General features: G+C 46.5%; 1 pseudogene; it reads right to left on the reverse strand.

Moving 5' to 3' along the window:
• Window positions 1-15,633: 15,633 nt before the first annotated feature.
• LOC115839654 (glutamine synthetase pseudogene) lies at window positions 15,634-16,703 on the reverse strand (annotated as a pseudogene).
• Window positions 16,704-17,752: the final 1,049 nt, after the last annotated feature.

The following is a 17,752-nucleotide window of genomic DNA, read 5'->3' on the forward strand; positions in this document are numbered from 1 at the left end:
GAAAATCTTGGCTACTCTGGTAACTCATTCTAGAGGATGCTTAGTTTTAAACATTGTCCCCTCTGGAGGAGCTCTGCTCTGATGTCACCAGTGTTGCTGTTGCATCTGCATAACAGGAACAAACAGTGTCTCTCCACTATTTCCCTGACAAGGACTTCCGGAAGATGGCGGGACCACGTGGTGAAGGTCTTTTTCTTCCACCCATCTCAGTCTGAAATTCCCCCAGAGCTCGGAGCCCTCTGATGCAGCCGGCTGTTTCCCCAGCAGTTGCTCTGGCATCTTGCCCCCTTTACACAAAGCAATCACTGTTGCAGAAAATGAGGGTCCTGTGACCATTTGGCACCATCCACTGCCTGGCATTTGTGTGGGAGAAGGAACTTTTTCTCCCTGACAATAGATTCTGATCACAAACCAGGCCCGTTTCAGAGAAACAGCTTCCACAGAATGACTTTGCCTAGAGGTAAAGAACTGAGTGGTAGAACAGAAATGATTTCCTGCGGGAGCCTGTTCACGTCACTGAGACATGAGTGAGGGCTGGGAAGGCCCCATACAGCTTTCCACCTCCCACCCTGACGGCTATCAACTCTCGCTCAAGGTGTTCTCCCTTAACTCTGGTCCTCTCCTAGAATTTGTTTCAGACAATGGCATATCTGGTCCCTGGCCACTGTGATGGGCATCCTGTAGTTAGTGGTCTAGGATTCCAGCCTTACCTCTGAATGCAGGTGTAACGATCCTTTCTTACAGGTAGCATTTCCCCGGGTTACTTTACTAAGAAATTAACATTAGTATAATACCATTAACTAAACTACAGCTTTTCTTCGGATTTCCCCAGTTTTCCCACTCATGTCTTTTTTCCGTTCCAGGATACCATATTGCGTTTAGTTGTCAAGTCTCTTCTGATCTGTGAAAGTTTCTTAGCTGTTCCTTATTTTTCATGACCTTGATGCTTTCAGGTGTTTTACTGAATGTCCCTCAATTTGGATTTATCTGAGTTTTTCTCAGGATTAGACCAGGGTTATGGATTTTCTGGAAGAATACCACAGAGGTGAACTGCCCTTGCTTTTCACACCATATCAGATGGTACATGACACCAACATGACTAATCAGTGGTGAGGTTAACCTTGATCACATGTGTAAGGTGGCTTTGTCAGTTTTCTCCACTGTAAAGTTACTGTTTATCCCTTTCTAGACTCTACTTATTGGAAGTGAATCACCATGTCCAGCCCACTCGCAAAGGGAGGGATATGAAGCTCCGCTCCTTTGAGGAGGAAGAATCCACATATAAAGAAGATTTGTCTCTTCTCCATGACTTGGTTATTCAATTATTTATTTACATCAGCACGGACTCATGGAATTTACTTTATTCTTGGAGTTATAACCAATACTTTCTCAAATTGTTGCAGCTTTGGTCATTGGGAATTTTTAGGTTGGCTCCTGTGTCCTTTTGATGTAGCCCCCATTTTTTCCCCTTTCTTTACTTTCTGGTACTATAAGATGCTCCAGCCTCACCGTGTATTTTCCCTGCTCCAGCCCTACAATCAGTTCTTTCTCTGAGGAGCCCTTTACTGGAGAATGGATTTAGAAACCAAGTTCTGAGCTCCTGGTGTACTTTTTGCTACTGGGGTGTCACTGCTTCTACACCCTCTCTGTGGACAGAGTTAGGAAATATATATATGTATACTTACCCATGTATATGCACATATCTGTATTTATTTCAGTATCTGTCTATCTGCATATATACGTAAATAAAAATGACTTCATACTGATATCTCCAACTCTGACCCAGCACTGCAGGATTCATTCTAGCATTCCCTCTCTCTTCATTGTCACTTCATTCTCTGACAGTAAGAAACCTGGCTCCCATTGTCTGTATATTATATAGTTATTTGTTCAACCCTATTGTACATGTAGTTTCAGAATTGCTAACCCATATCTCTATGAAAAACAAAATTTTGACTAGAATACTGTGTTTTTGTAGAGTTGTTTTTGTCTTTAGCCCAGTCAAAACATCATTTTCCAAAGTTACTGAGGTCAGTTCTTTTTTTCCTTTCTTGATCCCATCTTAATATTCTCAAAGCATTTCCACATCTGGCTTCACCTTTGATCGTATCATTACTGTTGTGTGAGAGAGGACAAAACCATGACATGTGGAGGTTGGATTGGTTGCCTATGGTCACGTGATCAGTTGGGTCCATGATTAGAACTTGGTACTTTGGGCTATGCTGGAGCACGCTACTCTCCCTGGAGCCGCTGTTTGCAGGGTGGGCCTGGGCCACAAAGACAGCTGTTACATGGGATGTCTGGTCAAATGAGAAGGTCAAGTATGGCTGAGCCACTTGTCCTTTTGTTGATCAGGCAGAGTTGTCAGGTGTCAGGGGAAAGGAAGCTTAGAGATCTCATGGCTCCAACTACTTCCCTGACAGATGGGGAAACTGAGACCTAGAGGGGTGATGTGACTTGTCCGAGATGAACCTGCTGGTGAGAGACATAAGCGGGAACAGGAGCCAAGACTCTGCGTTGCCATATCTGTGCTTTTCTCATCACTCTGTGAGAAGAGGTCTTCAGAAAAAAGCCCTTTGAGATTGTTTAAACAGCATTGGGAGAATTCACCACTGTTTCCTGAATAGAGAGGTAGATCCAGGAAGATTCCTTCATACCTTGTACCTCCAGAAATAGGGGGAGGGTTGCTTAAAAAATGACTGGAGGGTCTGGAAATTTGATCCTTACGTGTCACACAGTAGTGACTACATCTAAAAGTGGCAATTTGAGGGATCTTGTAAATTCCAGAGCTACCATTTTTTATTAGAGTCATATCCTCTCTTAATTGTCATCTGCCTAGTATCTAAAATGCTGAGGAGAGTAGTGTCTGTCCTGCCCAGGTCATGAGTTATTTTAAGGTTCCCTACCTAACTGGAAGGAAGGAATCAACCCTTTTTCTTTTCTTTACTGACTGCTGATTTCCTAGTCTCCAGCACAGTACATGGAACACAGTAGGAATTCAATAAATATTTATTAAATGAGTGAATGATCATACGCAATGCTTCAGGTAAAATACCTTGTTATCTCTAAAGCACTATACATACGTGAGGGAATGTTAATAGCATTAACTAACGCTCTGACCTTGGGGAAGTTGCTCAACCTCTCTGGACATCAGGGTCCCCATTTGCAATACAAGATGCTCCAGGCTCATCTTGTATTTTGAATTAAACTAGATGATCTCTAAGGTCCCTTTCAGATCTGTAATTCTGTAATTTCTGTGTTCACTGTTATTATGAAGAGTATCGTGAGATCTCCAGATTGCTTTGGGATACCAAAGTATCACATACTGTCACGGGCTACAGCAAGGATGACAAGTTGATTTCTTTTCTTGTGTGAATCCCATTCGATTGGTAGTGGCTGCCTGGAATGCAATGTTGAGAAAGGCTCTGAAGGTCCGTGATATAGTATTATAATGATTGATTAGTGATGTCTGTCATGGGCACAGAATATAAAGCAGTAGCAAGCATGTCAAATATCTGCCATCTCCAATCTGATGTTCAAAACAACTGCCCTGGAGTTTCTGGGAGAAATGTTATTTTTCTTTGATTTTGCATGATAACGGAGAGACCACTTGGGTGAAGCCAGGGTTTCCTAGAGGTAAACCCAGAGCTCTACAGACTTATAGTAAATCACCCTTCTGCCTTTCATTGCTTTTCCTTTTTATTTATTAGGCAAATAAAGAAAATTGTCATGGTTGACTAATTCATTGTTGAGTAGCGAAATACAGACTCAAGAGTCTCTACCACCCTGAGACTCAGACAGCTGTATGGTCTCTGTTCTTAAGGAAAATGAGAACGTAGAATGACATAAAAATTCTACACATAAACATAAACCCATTCACCCAGTATGTATGTGTTGAACACCTACAATGTGCCAGACAGGCCCAGGTAATGCATTATGCTAAAAACACAGATGATTTCTCCAGGGATAAGGCATTTCCCCCTTCTCTTATTTCCTTAAGAGTGGTGGCCAAACCATTGACTGGTCACTATGTGTGGGTCCATGAGTTTTCTGAATGTAACTCTTATTTCCCCCAGTCTACCCTAGTGATGAGGAAATAAGTTTTGGATCTGACTCCCAGAATTCCTGAAGGAAATATACAAATAAGGCCCCTTAACTCTCCCATTGCACACGGGGGACCCTAGCCAGCCAAGCAGGGACCTTCACAGCCCTCAGGTACCATTCTGTTGCTCAATGTGCTTTTGAAATGCAAGGATGCTGTGAACTTGAGGATGTTCCCGCTCTTCCCTGCCTACATGGAAGTGTGGAGAGGCCTCTGCATCTTGGCTTGGGGGTCATGTGTATTGATCTCCACCTGTCATCATTTCATGGCTGTGCAAACATGCGTCACATGGAGGAGCGACATGGCAATCCCTCGTCTATCTTCTCCCTCCAGGGTGGTCCGGGTTTGCTGTGGCAACATCGGCTTCTAGTTACCCTCCCTCAAGTTTCATCTTTCTCTACTGTCTGAGCGGTTCCTGAAAAGGCTGCATTAACTGAGTGAGTGATTACTTCAAGACTTGAAATAGCTTTTTTCCTGTCCCAGATATGACACAGTCACTTCCTCAGTAGAGCCATCACTCCAAGAGGAACAGGATGTCCTTGTAACGGAGCCAAGAGGGTCACATGATCAGACAGTCAGGGGCCTCCTGGGACCTTGTTTCCCCTTAAGCTGCTGGCCAGGACTTGTCCACAAAAGCCTCTCTGCGACAGACCCTGGCAAGCCATCCTGAACCTATCCTCTTATAGGGTTTCAGTCCAGAGCATTTCTCTAGGGAATAAGTGTTTGATGAACGAACACTAGAAGGGTGATAGGGAAGAATTCCTGTGGAGTGTCTTTGGTGGCCACGTGGAAATAAAGCCAGAATGCATGCGTTTCTTCACTAGAAGAATTGGGGAATCCCAATTGCCTGGTATCCTCGTCCCCCATGGCACCCTTCAAGGAGACCATAAAGTTTGGACAGGCAGCCGAACTTGCTGATTGGGGAATTCTTGTCTTAGTCTGGAGCCGGCTGGAGTAGAGAGTGGGAAGCAGAGGGAGGAAAGGGTTACATTAGAATTCAGGATCAGGCAGAAGAGAAAAAGCATTTATGAAGGTTGACCCCCAACCCTAAACCCAGATCCAGACCCCAGACCTTGCAGACACATGGTCAAGTTTTATTGGGAAGTCACCAGCCACTCCAGGGGAAAATATGATTTAGGCAGCTGTGCAGGAGCAGGGGTGGGGGAGCTGAGAAAGGTCTTCAAGCGGCCCAAAAAGGGGAAAATTAGCTGAGTCAGAAGCCAACAAGAGGAACCTGAACTAGAGGAACTTGGTCTGTAGGGTCAGAGGCAGCCTCACGCTGGGAGAGAGACTTGGGATTTTGCTTTTATTTTTTTTAAATCTTGAATTTCTGGTGCCATAAAAATCTTTATGAGACACAAAGTGATTTCATATTTATTTAGTGAAACCTTCTAATCAACTAAAAGTCACCTTTGGGGTGAATGGGAAAGTCCCCAGTCAGACCAGGAAGAAGTTCCAGAATGCCAGGAACCTGAGCAGATTTTCCAGGGCCACCTGGTCTTGCTGCTAAACCCCACCTCTTCCCCCCAAGAGTGAAATAGTAGATAAATCCAAAAGCTCCAGCGCTTTGGACCTCTAGAAGAACTGAGGCTGGCCATCAGCCAGGAGAGGTCACATAACTTTGACTATTGCCTGGGACATGGGGAAAGCCACTGGGTCACACAACAGACATCAGTATTGCACTGGTCAGAGCACACAGTTGCAGACAACAGAGTTCACTCTAGCTGGTTTAAGCAGGAAGGAGTTTATCTGGGGACATTGGGAAGCTCGTAGAATTGTCAGAAGGGCTGGAGGAGCAGGTTTTAAGCTGAACCTCTAGGAACAGTGCCTGGAACCACCCTGCAGGATTGATTTGGTAGAGAGCAGCTGCCACTGCCAACCACGGACCCATGCTTGCCTCTGCTGCAGGCAGGGCGCAGCCACTGCAGCTCCACTCCCAGAAACCTCCCAGAAGGATGCCCACACCCCTCCTGTTTCCTCAGCTGACTTCCAAATCAAAGTCTCTTGTGGGTGCATCTAAGTGACAAAATCTAAGCCACATGTCTGTACCCAGGAAGGTGAGAAATGTCTATACACACACACACACTCAACGTAAATACCTTTAAAATGTGGAGAGATTACGCAAAGACTCGAGAAGTTGGGAAGGGCAGATATCTGCTACCAGGGGTCTGTGAGCTGCAGCCTGGGATGCTCAGGAAAAGGTCGTGCTCCGTGTGTGGGTGAAGTGATAGATTCCTTGGTCGGTCTCCCTCAGCAGCATTCCGCTCAGTTGGTCTTAGGCAAAACAGAGAAGCTGTGCTTGCCTTCTAAGCTCTTCACATGACCAACCCAAACTGTCATCCATTTATTTAGCTTTAAGACACTTTCAAAAAGAGATTTGAGTCAACCTGGGTGTTGTTTTGCATAAGCAATGTAGTCCATTATGGGCATTGTGCAAGACACAGTTACACACGACTTCTAGTCTTGATGGGGAGTCAGGAAAACATACTCGCACCAACAGTACAGAAATAACCACGTTATGAGAAGCATCGCGCGAAGGGTGCAGAGCTGTGGGCTGGTCAGTATGGCTTTTTGGAGGAGACAGGATTGGAGCTGCTCCTTGAACAATGGGTAGGATTTAGATAGGCAGTCCTGGAGGATGGGAATGAGGTGAGTGATGCTTGGAGTGGGTGAGGCGTGTGTATACAAAGGAGATCCAGTCAGTTACAAGTCTGGAAGCAGTGCAGGGTAGGAGTAGAACTGTAAAAGATAACAATAGATACTTGAATTGGGACCGTGTTTTGGAGAATCTTGATTGCCCTGTGTATTAGTCAGAACTATTTTAGTTTTAATCGATAGAAATACAACTCAAGTTACAACTTAAGAAAAAAGGGAATTTATTGTTCCATCTAATTAAAAAGTCCAAGGGCATGAGTTTGAGACCCGGCTAGATCCAGGTATTCAGATGGTCTCATCAGGACTCAGTATCTCTCAGCTCTGGGTTAGTCTGTGTCAGTTTCATTTTCCAGCAGGCTTTCTCCTTGTGGTGGTCCCTGGCAACCCCAGGCTTACATCATCTCAGTTTAGAAATCTCTTGCCCAATATTTCTAGCAGAATTCTCAGGTCTGAGGTTTATTGATTGGCTCAGCCTGGGTCATGAGCAATCACTCCCTATCCCTACCAGAACTATAACCTTGACCAAGGGAATGAGGGGTCTCTCACTGACCAGATCTGGGACATGGCCCAAGAGGGCAAGTTCACCTTCACCCCAACCACATGGAGGGATGGTCACTTTAGCAGATGCTATAGGTTCCTCATCCTTTTTCCCTTGGTCCTTTCCCATTTCAGTGAATGCTGGCTCAATTTCCAATTGTTAACATCTGCCTCTCTTTACCTGAAGCCTTTCTCGGACCACCAGAGACCACTTGCACACATTCAAGACAGGCCAGAGAGCCAGGGAATTAACATCTCCTAGGAGCAGTCCTCAACGAATGGCTGATGGGATTGGTGTATAAATGCCACATTAGTATTTAAATTATATTTAATAGTAAAATAATAATTCAGGGACTTCCTTGGTGGTGCAGTGGTTAAGAACCTGCCTGCCAATGTGGGAGACACGTTTCGAGCCCTGGTCCAGGAAGATCCCACATGGCGCGGAACAACTAAGCCTGTGCGCCACAACTACTGAACCTGCACTCTAGAATCCGTGAGCCACAACTACTGAGCCAGTGCACTACAACTACTGAAGCCTGCGTGCCTAGAGCCCATGCTCCGCAACAAAAGAAGCCACGGCAATGAGAAGCCCGCACACCGCAACGAAGAGTAGCCCCTGCTCGCCATGACTAGAGAAAGCCCACGTGCAACAATGAAGACCCAACGCGGCCAAAAATAAATAAATTTAAAAATAATAAATAAAATAAAATAATAATTCACACTAATAGAGGCATGCTAATTTTAAGGAGGAAGAAACCTGTAGGGCCTCTAATTCACATTTTCTGAGACCCAATTCAGTGGGAAAGCACATCTCTCCACCCCACACAAGTCCAGGCCTGATGTGCATTGGTTTCTATGGGGCCCCATCTGTCTTTAGACCAATTGCTGTGGTGCGGAGAATGGAGTGTGCCGACTGGGTGGGAAGCCAGGTCCCATCCTCCATCTGAGGCTCTGGCGCTGAGAGTGGGGGAGCAGGTTCTCCAGGGGAAATCAGGGAACCATTCCTGAAACTAGCACGAATAGAAGCTAGGTGGCAAAAACAGTAGATTCCTGAGACTCAGTGCTCTTCCAGAAGTACGAGTATCTCCGTCAGGTTCTCCAATATGTTTTCCTGTTCCTCTAGTACAAGAACGTACTATTAGTGGCCTTCGGTTCTCAGCTCTTTGGGTAGGGGTACAGCCACCTCGGCACCAGAGAGGTGAAGACGTCAAGAGTCTGGTACACAGTGAGATAAAGGATGCGGCCTGGGGTCTGTGAGAAACATTTTTGAGACAATTACGTGTGCCAGGCTCTGTGCTAAGTGCTTTCCTGGATTATCACATTTTATCATCCTCACGGCCACCCCAAGGTAGGTGCCATAACTAATCTCCCCATGGCAGAAGAGGAAACAGAGGCTCACAGAGGTGACGTAACTTTCCCACACAAGGACACATGGCAGAAAGTGCCAGATCAAGAGCTCGATCTGAATGGTTTGGTGTTTAGACTTCCCGAAGCTGATCATCCCGGGGAAACTGAAGCAGCACCTGGGCGACCCTGGCTGTTGGCGGCAGGAGCCACCCCTCCCCCCCAACCCATCGGGGATGGTGATGCTGTTTTTTAAATTAATTAATTAATTTATGGCTGCGTTGGGTTTTCGTTGCTGGCTGTGGGCCTTCTCTAGTTGCGGCGAGCGGGGCTACTCTTTGTTGCGGTGCGTGGGCTTCTCACTGCGGTGGCTTCTCTTGTTGCCGAGCACCGGCTCTAGGAGCACGGACTCAGTAGTTGTGGCTCACGGGCTCTAGAGAGCAGGCTCGGTAGTTGTGGCGCACGGGCTTAGTTGTTCCGCAGCGTGCGGGATCTCCCCGGACCAGGGCTCGAACCCGTGTCCCCTGCATCGGCAGGTGGATTCTTAATCACTGAGCCACCAGGGAAGTCTCGGTGATGCTGGTTTGAAGTGCTGGAGACAATGTTTAATAGGCAGCTCTTCTGGACAATGGCTCCTTTGCAACAGCTGAGGGAAGGGCTTCTGGAAAGATCATTCAAACTATACCAAGCTCTCTTTAAGGAGGAAGGATGGATAATGACAGTCCACCTTCTCTTCCCCTCCCCATCACACCCCACTTTGCGTTAAGGCACAGCCACACGTCGTAGTGAACGTCCTCCTCTAGACTCAGCTCCCTCACCTCTGGGAGTGCTGGTGGCTCTTGTTCTGTGGTCTCCTTCAGGGAGGCCTTACCTGACACTCCAGTCTGGATGGAAGCCTCCCACCCCCTCACCCTACTTTATTTTTTTCATGGCACATGATATATTGTTCAAGTATTGTCTGCCTCCCTCAGTGGAATGGAAGCTCCGGAGGAAGAGGATTTTATTTTGTTCAGAGTTGTCTCCCTAGTGCCTAGAACAGTACTTGGCACAGAGTAACTGTTAATAAATATTTGTTGAATGCATGCCTGTTTCCCCGGCACTGTGCTAAGTGCTGCCCATGCATTATCTCACTGAATCCTCAAAGGCCTATGAAGTTGCCCATGCTGGGCTCGAGAACCAATTTCAGCAGATAGAGAAGTAGATATGTCCCCCCACGCCCCTGCCTGCATTCTCCTGCCAGGACCTGGTGTCAGGAGCCCTCAGGATAGACCAACCAGACTTAACCAGCGTCTGGGGGGTTTCCACCCTGGCTGCTATTAATAGCACCATCTGATCCCAGCACCTTCACACCTCCCTTGGTGTGAAAGTCTTTGGGGGTATAGGACAATCTCAGGTCCCAGAACCTTCTTTCCAGAAATTAGCAACAAACCAAAGAGGAGAGAGCTGTCCATGGAAGAGCTGGAGGGATTTGCTGCCTGTGGACCCTGGGGAGGAAAGATCTTAAGGCAGTGGGGGTGGGGAGTGGGCTTGGAGTGGGAATAGAAGAGGCTTCCTTGGCCTCCTCTCTCCTCCACTCTTGCTGCTACCCCACCACCACCTCAGGAGCAGCGGGAACGAGGGCTTTGGCCTGGTCAGAGTTGCCCCACAGAGGGCCCAGCCCTCAGCTAACCAGGGGCTCCTTTCCAAGGCTGGGCCTTTTGAGACAAACAACAACTTTCACCATGTCACACCCCAAGAGCTAATAGCCTCCCTGTGTATGTAATGTATTTAAAGCTGGGGAGGCAAACAGCAGCCTAGGGTGGCTCACAAGCTTCCCGGGGTGCATGCTTGTGGTTCTGGAAAGGCTACAACATTGACCTGACCTGCAAAGTGGCCCCTTTCCACAGCCTTCATTTTGACTGTAGTCGTCTTTTCTCTGGCCAGACCCTCCATTCACTATTTATTTATTTATTTATTTATTTATTTTTTGTGGCAACGCGGGCCTCTCACTGTTGTGGCCTCTCCCGTTGCGGAGCACAGGCTCCAGACGCGCAGGCTCAGCAGCCATGGCTCACGGGCCCAGCCGCTCCGCGTCATGTGGGATCTTCCCGGACCGGGGCACGAACCCGCGTCCCCTGCATCGGCAGGTGGACTCTCAACCACTGCGCCACCAGGGAAGCCCCATTCACTATTAAAAAAAATAATAAACTTCCTCTCACTCAAAGGCTACCTGCTTTTCGGTTAATTGACAAGTATACAACAAATATTTATGGAAGTCTTCCTGGATGCCAAGCCACACCCACAACAGTGAGCAAGACAGACAAAACCCTGGCCTGCTTGGGCCTTCCAATCCAGTGGCAGAATAATGAATTCAGTCCACAATGCAGGCCTAGTTCTGGGTTCTTAGCGTACCCTGGTTTAGCCTCTAGATGCGTGCGGCAGAAACACATCCGTAACTGGTTAGAATTATAAAAGTGTGAGGAGCCCTGCCACACACAGCATTTCACCCAGCTCTCCTCTCTTCCCCTTTAGTCTTGGAGGTTGCATTTCTGTGCTAGGAATATCAGCACTTAGGAGGGGCTTTTTCTGAGTGTTGTGTGGCCAAGACTGCAGCCGGTGAACATTCTCAGGGGCCGCCCAGCGCTAGAGGCTCCAGGGGATTGGAAGCCAGAGGAAGAATCCAATCTTATCCTCGATCCAGGCTTGCTGCCTGGGCCTCCAGGGGTCTGAGCTGGCAGGTGAGAAAAGGGAAAATCATCAGCCTCGGGAAACAGCCCCACTCCTCCTGCAGTGGGCGAGCAGCACGCTGTGAATTTGCTGTCTGGTTTGGACCCGCTCGCCAAGTTTTCTGCCTTTTGTTACAATACTATCAGCTGTTCCCTCACGGTTTCAGGGTATGAACGTCGCTCTGTTTATACTCGGCAGCACAAAGGTCTTTGAGTTTTTGTACACAGGAGGCCACCAAATGTCTGGAGAAGGAGGAGGGAGGCGAGAGTGTACAGACATTTGCCAAAGTGACAATGAGATGCAGTTCTTACCTAGGAGGTTGGTCAGAGGTTCCCAGCTTTGGCACTGGTGCCAAAGGGCCTGTGTGGACATGACAACAGCCTGAAGTGGCTTGGGGCTGGTCAAAGGGAAAAGTCCTGGACGTTCAGCTTGGAAGGTCTCTTTGATGTGACTCTGGCCTAACCCTGCTCTTTCACAGCATAGCAGACCGAGATTCAGACACATGAGATGACTTACCCAGGGTCACACAGTCAGTAGAAGAGTTGGTTTGGAGTTGAGGATGCCTGTCTTTTAATTCACTGCTCTTTCACCCCCATTTTATACTAAACCCATCAATAGTAATTTAATTTCATACAGACACATGTCTATGTTTTCATGAGCAAAAGTATGAGCAATATATTTTTTTGGTAAGAGGTTTAAATATTCTTAATAGCCTGCAAGGAAAAGAATACAGCTCTTCCCAATGTCTGTATCATTTTCTCGGAGAGACAATGCAAGCCCATGCTCCCAAGTACAAGTCTTAATATAATAAACCTGAACCTGTGGTAATTGTCAGTGCTTTAATGCCTGATCCAACCCTCACACCTCAGAAATCTTTGTGCGGTATGTGTGGATACCTGCGTGGGTGCGTTGTGTGGACGTGTGTACACACTATCAAAGGATTTTTGTTGTAATTGCTTTTGTTGCACTGATATCTCAAATGAATTTCTGGAAGAATTCATTGCTTCCAGAAGTGACCGCTTCTGGAAGAGTCTGTCCTTCTTGTCAGAAGGACATGTCATTCCTTCTGACATGTCATGTCATTCAGGCATGATTCATCGCTAGTGCTGGCCAGAGTTCCTAATTTGTGCTTTTCGTGTGTGTAGGTGACATTGGATAGGAAGTACCCAACTTGCTATACCAGAAGTTCAATTATAAAGTGATGGGAACAGGGAATACATTTTCCCAAAAAACCCATGTCATGTATGGCTATGTGGTTTAGTTAATCCTTGAAACTTGTTTAACTACATATATATTTGAAATATTGCCTGTTTTGAATTAGTACAAGTATGAAACACTGCTTTTTCACCAACTGTGCTTAAATAGAAGAGCTATAAAACCAAATAAGAATTCATTTTTAATTATCATGAATGTTGGTGGTGAGGGTGAGCAGTTTTATTAGAAGTGCAGGTAGATGAAGGCTTTGTGAGAACTGTGGATGGGACCTTTAGATATTCTAAGGGGTTGGGGTGTTGATGGTTCTGGTATTTGAGTATGGTTAATTTGACTTTTACACTTGTGGCTTTCTCTTTCTTCTGTAAGGCATTATTATTATTATTATTTTTTTTTTTTTTTGCGGTACGCGGGCCTCTCACTGTTGTGGTCTCTCCCGTTGCGGAGCACAGGCTCCGGACGCGCAGGCTCAGCGGCCACGCCTCACAGGCCCAGCCGCTCCGCGTCATGTGGGATCTTCCCGGACCGGGGCACGAACCCGCGTCCCCTGCATCGGCAGGCGGACTCTCAACCACTGCGCCACCAGGGAAGCCCCTGTAAGACATTATTATTAGCCACACTGTTTAAGTTGATCAGATGTGATTAGGGCTTGGGCTTTTGTTGACAAATGGAATAAAGTGGAGAAAGAGGGAAACATTGTTCCTCCTGAGATCACTAGGTAGGAGTTGGAAGAAAGTGGACAAATAAACTGCCTGTGTACGTCAGCAGCAACGCCCGCTGTGTGTGGGTCCCCTGGCACTGAATTGCTTTTTGGTGGGGGGAAGGGGAAGGAGCAGAGGAGAACTGATGCACAGCACACCCACACGGCTCAACCCTCACGGTCAGTGGTGATTCCTGATAGCCCAGAGCCCTGTACTCTCCCTGTGTCTGATGTGAGTGAGTCACTCCAAATCAGAATGTCAGCACCATTCCAGAAGCCCAGTCCCACGCAATCCCATGAAAGGAATATCTTGTTAGCCAGCAGGAGTTATCTGCTTTCACTGATGTCCTCCTGAAACCTGGACCCAACCAGAACCCCAGGACAACTCCACAGACATGAATTCTGGAATCCCTCAGGATATCTGGTCAACCCCATATGTTTGGGGAGTGGGAAGAGGATAGGGTGGGCAGAGGGACTGGAGAGCACCCCAAAGAGAAGGTATGGGGTCTGGGGCAAAAGAGGGGGGCATGAGCTCTACTTGTCTAAAAGCAGTAATGCATGAGAAAGCTATCCTGAGATGGGCCCAATTAGACCTTGAATGGTTAGTAAAGGAGGCAAAAGAGAGAACGTGACATTGTAACTTTTCCCTGTAAGAGGAGAAAGGGGTTGGTGGGGATGAGGTGTGGTCACTTCCCTGCACTATCCAGCAGGGACATTGACCCTACCCCTGACTTGGCTCAAGTTAAAGCAAATAGAGTGATGTTTAACTAGCATCACAAGTGCTGGTTAGGGGGAAAGCATCCATAAACTCGTGCATACAATGCTTACAAATGCTTGGATTAGAGAAATAAAATTTGATGAGGATGGTCTGAAGGTTATACAGTTTACGTATTCTTTCAGTTCTTAAAATCTCTCTTTGAATCACACCAGCTGTGGATCTGAACCATGTGCTTTCGGTCTCCAGGGGAAATGCTTTTTAACAAACTCAGATTTCTGGAGAAGTCATCAGCCTACATTGAGAGGTTGTAAGAGAAGGACTTACGGAACTCCTTGTCATATCTCTGGTAAGAATGTTTTCTTTATGAGGAGCCATGGAAGAAATTTCTCTTAGTTCTTCATTCCAGGAATAGTTGTTTTTCCCCTAAACACCTGGCTTTTATTTTATGGACACTATAGATCATATAACTGACCATGTCTCCCCCTTTTTCTGCTTATATTCAATTTTTTTTTTTTTTTTTGGCTGCCTTGAATCATCCTTGCTGTGCATGGGCTTTCTTTAGTTGTGGCGAGCGGTGGCTTCTCTTGTCGCGGAGCAGGGGCTCTGGTCATGCGGGCTTCAGTAGTTGCAGCATGAGGGCTCAGTAGTTGCAGCTCACGGGCTTAGTTGCTTTGCGGCATGTGGGATCTTCCGGGAGCAGAGCTTGAACCCATGTCCCCTGCATTGGCAGGCGGATTCTTAACCACTGCGCCACTGGAGAAGTCCCTGCTTATATTCAAATTTGAAGCAATCTTGAGCCAGCATACAGATCCTCATAACCTGCAGAACTGAATTTCACCCTTAGCATGTTCATCTTCTGTTTTTTTTCTTGTTTTCCCCTTTAAAATCTTTCTTGTATATCTATTGTTTTGCTTTATTATATTGCATGTAATTTTAAAAAGTCATCTTAAATTATTCTGAGAGCAAGTTGCTTAAATAAATACAAAGGTGGTGAAGGGGTGCTAGCTCACGCGAGTCCATTTGCTGACTGTGGTTGGGTGGCTTGAACAACAGGCTATTCATAAGTACAGGAAATTTGCAAGACTGATGTTAGAAACTGGAAGTACCTGCACTATTTATAGTTGCATTTTTAAACAAATTCTTGAATCTGAGCAGTGAATATGTGCTATTCTAACTGAAAAGGTAATTATCAAATTCCTTAGTAGTCACTTGGCCATGGGGTAGAAGTAACTCGACTCTCCGCCCAGGGGAGATTTCTGGTAATTTCTTTCATCTAAGCAGCGCTATTTTCTTTTTAAGGTTAATTCCATTCAAAGATCAAAGTCCAAATACTTAATCAAAACCACTGATTTTGCAAATGCACAGCCAATCTTGGACTAGATTTGCAGCCACCAAATATTGAAGAAAGCAAAGCAAAATGGAACCAGGCCCTTCCAAAATACATAGTGTGTTGAACTTTTTTTTTTTTTTTTGCTAGGTATCACTAAACACTGAACCCTGCTGCTCTTCAAACTCTCTCTTTTCCTTTTTTTTTGGAATAAAAAAAGACCTTGATACCCCATCCTTTGAGTTACAGCTATTAGGACAATGGAGAGAGGGACGAGAGTAGGAGCGGGATGTAGTATTAGGAGGTGTTTGATGGCTGCAAGTCTAGTCCACTTAGGTTTTGTACCGGATGGGCCCATTGCCAGTTTCATTGAGAAGACATGTGCAGATGAGGGCTTCTGTCACTGAAAAGGGGTCGCAGTTGGCAGAGGAGTGATGGTATTCCCAGTAACCCTTCTTCTGGCCGACAGTCCTGGGAATGTGGATGCTAGCTCCAGGGTTGGCCACGCCGGCAGAAAAGTCATTGAAGTTGGAGGTTTTGTGGAGTCGAGTTAGGTGCCGGGCATTGTCCAGGTCCCCCTTGGGATTGTAGGCTCAGATGCAGGTACTGCTCGCTCAGTTTCTCAATGGTCTCCTCAAGGCGTTTCAGACCATTGTCCTCGCTCATGGCCTTGGTGATGAAGTTAGTGTGGCAGCCTGCACCATTCCAGGTCCCAGGAATGGGCTTAGGATCAAAGGTTGCTGTCATTCCAAAGTCTTCAAATACATGCCACAAGATGAAACGGGCCACCCAGAAATGATGTCTCATATCCATTCCTTCACAGGGTCCTATCTGGAATTCCCACCAGGCAGGAATGACCTCGGCATTCCGTCCCTGAAATCTTAACACAAGTGTACGAGCAGGCCTGGTGGTAAGCCTGCACAATATCCCTGCCACAGACTTTGTCTTCTCCCACACCACAGTCATATGGACATTGGGGCCCAGGGAAGTGGCTGGAGGGCCAACCAAAGGGGCGTTCATCTGTGCCCATGAGAATATATTCCTGCTCCATTCCAAACCGGGGGTGCTGGTTGCTCACCATGTCTGTGACCCATTTACAGGTGTGCCTTCAATTGGTCTCTGTGGGCTTCCAGTTGTATTTGAAGACTTCACAGAACACCAGCTTGGGGTCCTTGCAGAAAAGGTCCTGAAACATGACAGCAAGGGTGAGATACTTGTCACTGTTGGAGCTTCAGACTGAAAAGTACTAGAACCATCAAAATGCCACTCAGGCAACTCAACTAACACCGTCAATCCAGGTACGCATAGCTTGGGCTTCCTCACCCTGAGACAGGGACATGCCCACCTGCTGGATGCCTTCTTTCAAGTGGGAACTCGCGGAAGTGGCCGTGGTAGGAGGCATCCTGGGTGGCAGGGCAGGCAGGCGGTGAGCATGAGGTGCAGGAGGAGAGGCAAGGAGGCCGGGGATGCTGTGCAGACGCTCTGCTCTTCTCCCATCCTCAGCTCTGCCAAAATTATCACTTCCTTCTCATCTAGAAATGGTTTGAATGGGACAATGGGAGGGTGTCTATTTCCTAAATCCCCTCTCAGTCTAAGTGTTCCTTCTGTTCCTCTCTGGGTCACCTAATCTCAAGAAGAAACGGTGATGAGCTTACCTGTTTCCAGATGGCACAAGCATTGGGTACCATCTGGACCCAATTGCACATGGTATCCTTTGTACCACAGTGATGATGGCTCAGCGTCAGGGGGAGGGGGAGACAGAGCAGAGGCATGATTTATGGATGTGATTCCGTCTTCTTGGGCCTGCTTCCCTACAGGACTAACCAGAGGCCAAATTGGGAAGAAGGAAAAGATTCATCCTGGTTCCTTTGACCCCTTTTCCATTGGGAGTGATTCTGACTCTCACCTGCTTAGAATTGAGGATGCCAAGGAGCTTTCTGGTACAAATATTAACAGTGTGGAAAATTGGCCCTGAGTATAAACAGGAGTTTGAAAAGGAAAGAATCAAGCCCACTGTATTCTTAAAGAAAAGACTTTGAAAAAAAATCACAACTTGTAGATTTCAAAAGACTATCTTCTTTCCAGTTTTCCGTTTAGAAAATATGGATATAATAAATACACATTTGTACACACTTGCCTTGAGGAAAGCGCCTCAGAAACACATAGTGGTTATCCTGAATGGTAAGATTCCAGGAGATTGTTTTTATCTTGTTTGGATCTATGGTCTGATTTCCCCACAGTGAATGTGAATGGCAATATTGTTGGATGCTAAGTGAAGGTCAGGTTCCAAAGTCATATGTAAAGAAGAAAATCTTGTCCCCTAAAATTACCCCTTGAAGACTACTTCCCTACTAGAATGGGATATATGTGGCTTTGTGTATCACAAAGTAGTTGCCTTGAATTTAGGGGCCAAGATATATGAAAAGATACACATGTTCATACATCAGAATC

The sequence above is a fragment of the Globicephala melas genome, chromosome 2 (genome assembly GCF_963455315.2).
Source record: "Globicephala melas chromosome 2, mGloMel1.2, whole genome shotgun sequence".
Lineage (NCBI taxonomy): Eukaryota > Metazoa > Chordata > Mammalia > Artiodactyla > Delphinidae > Globicephala > Globicephala melas.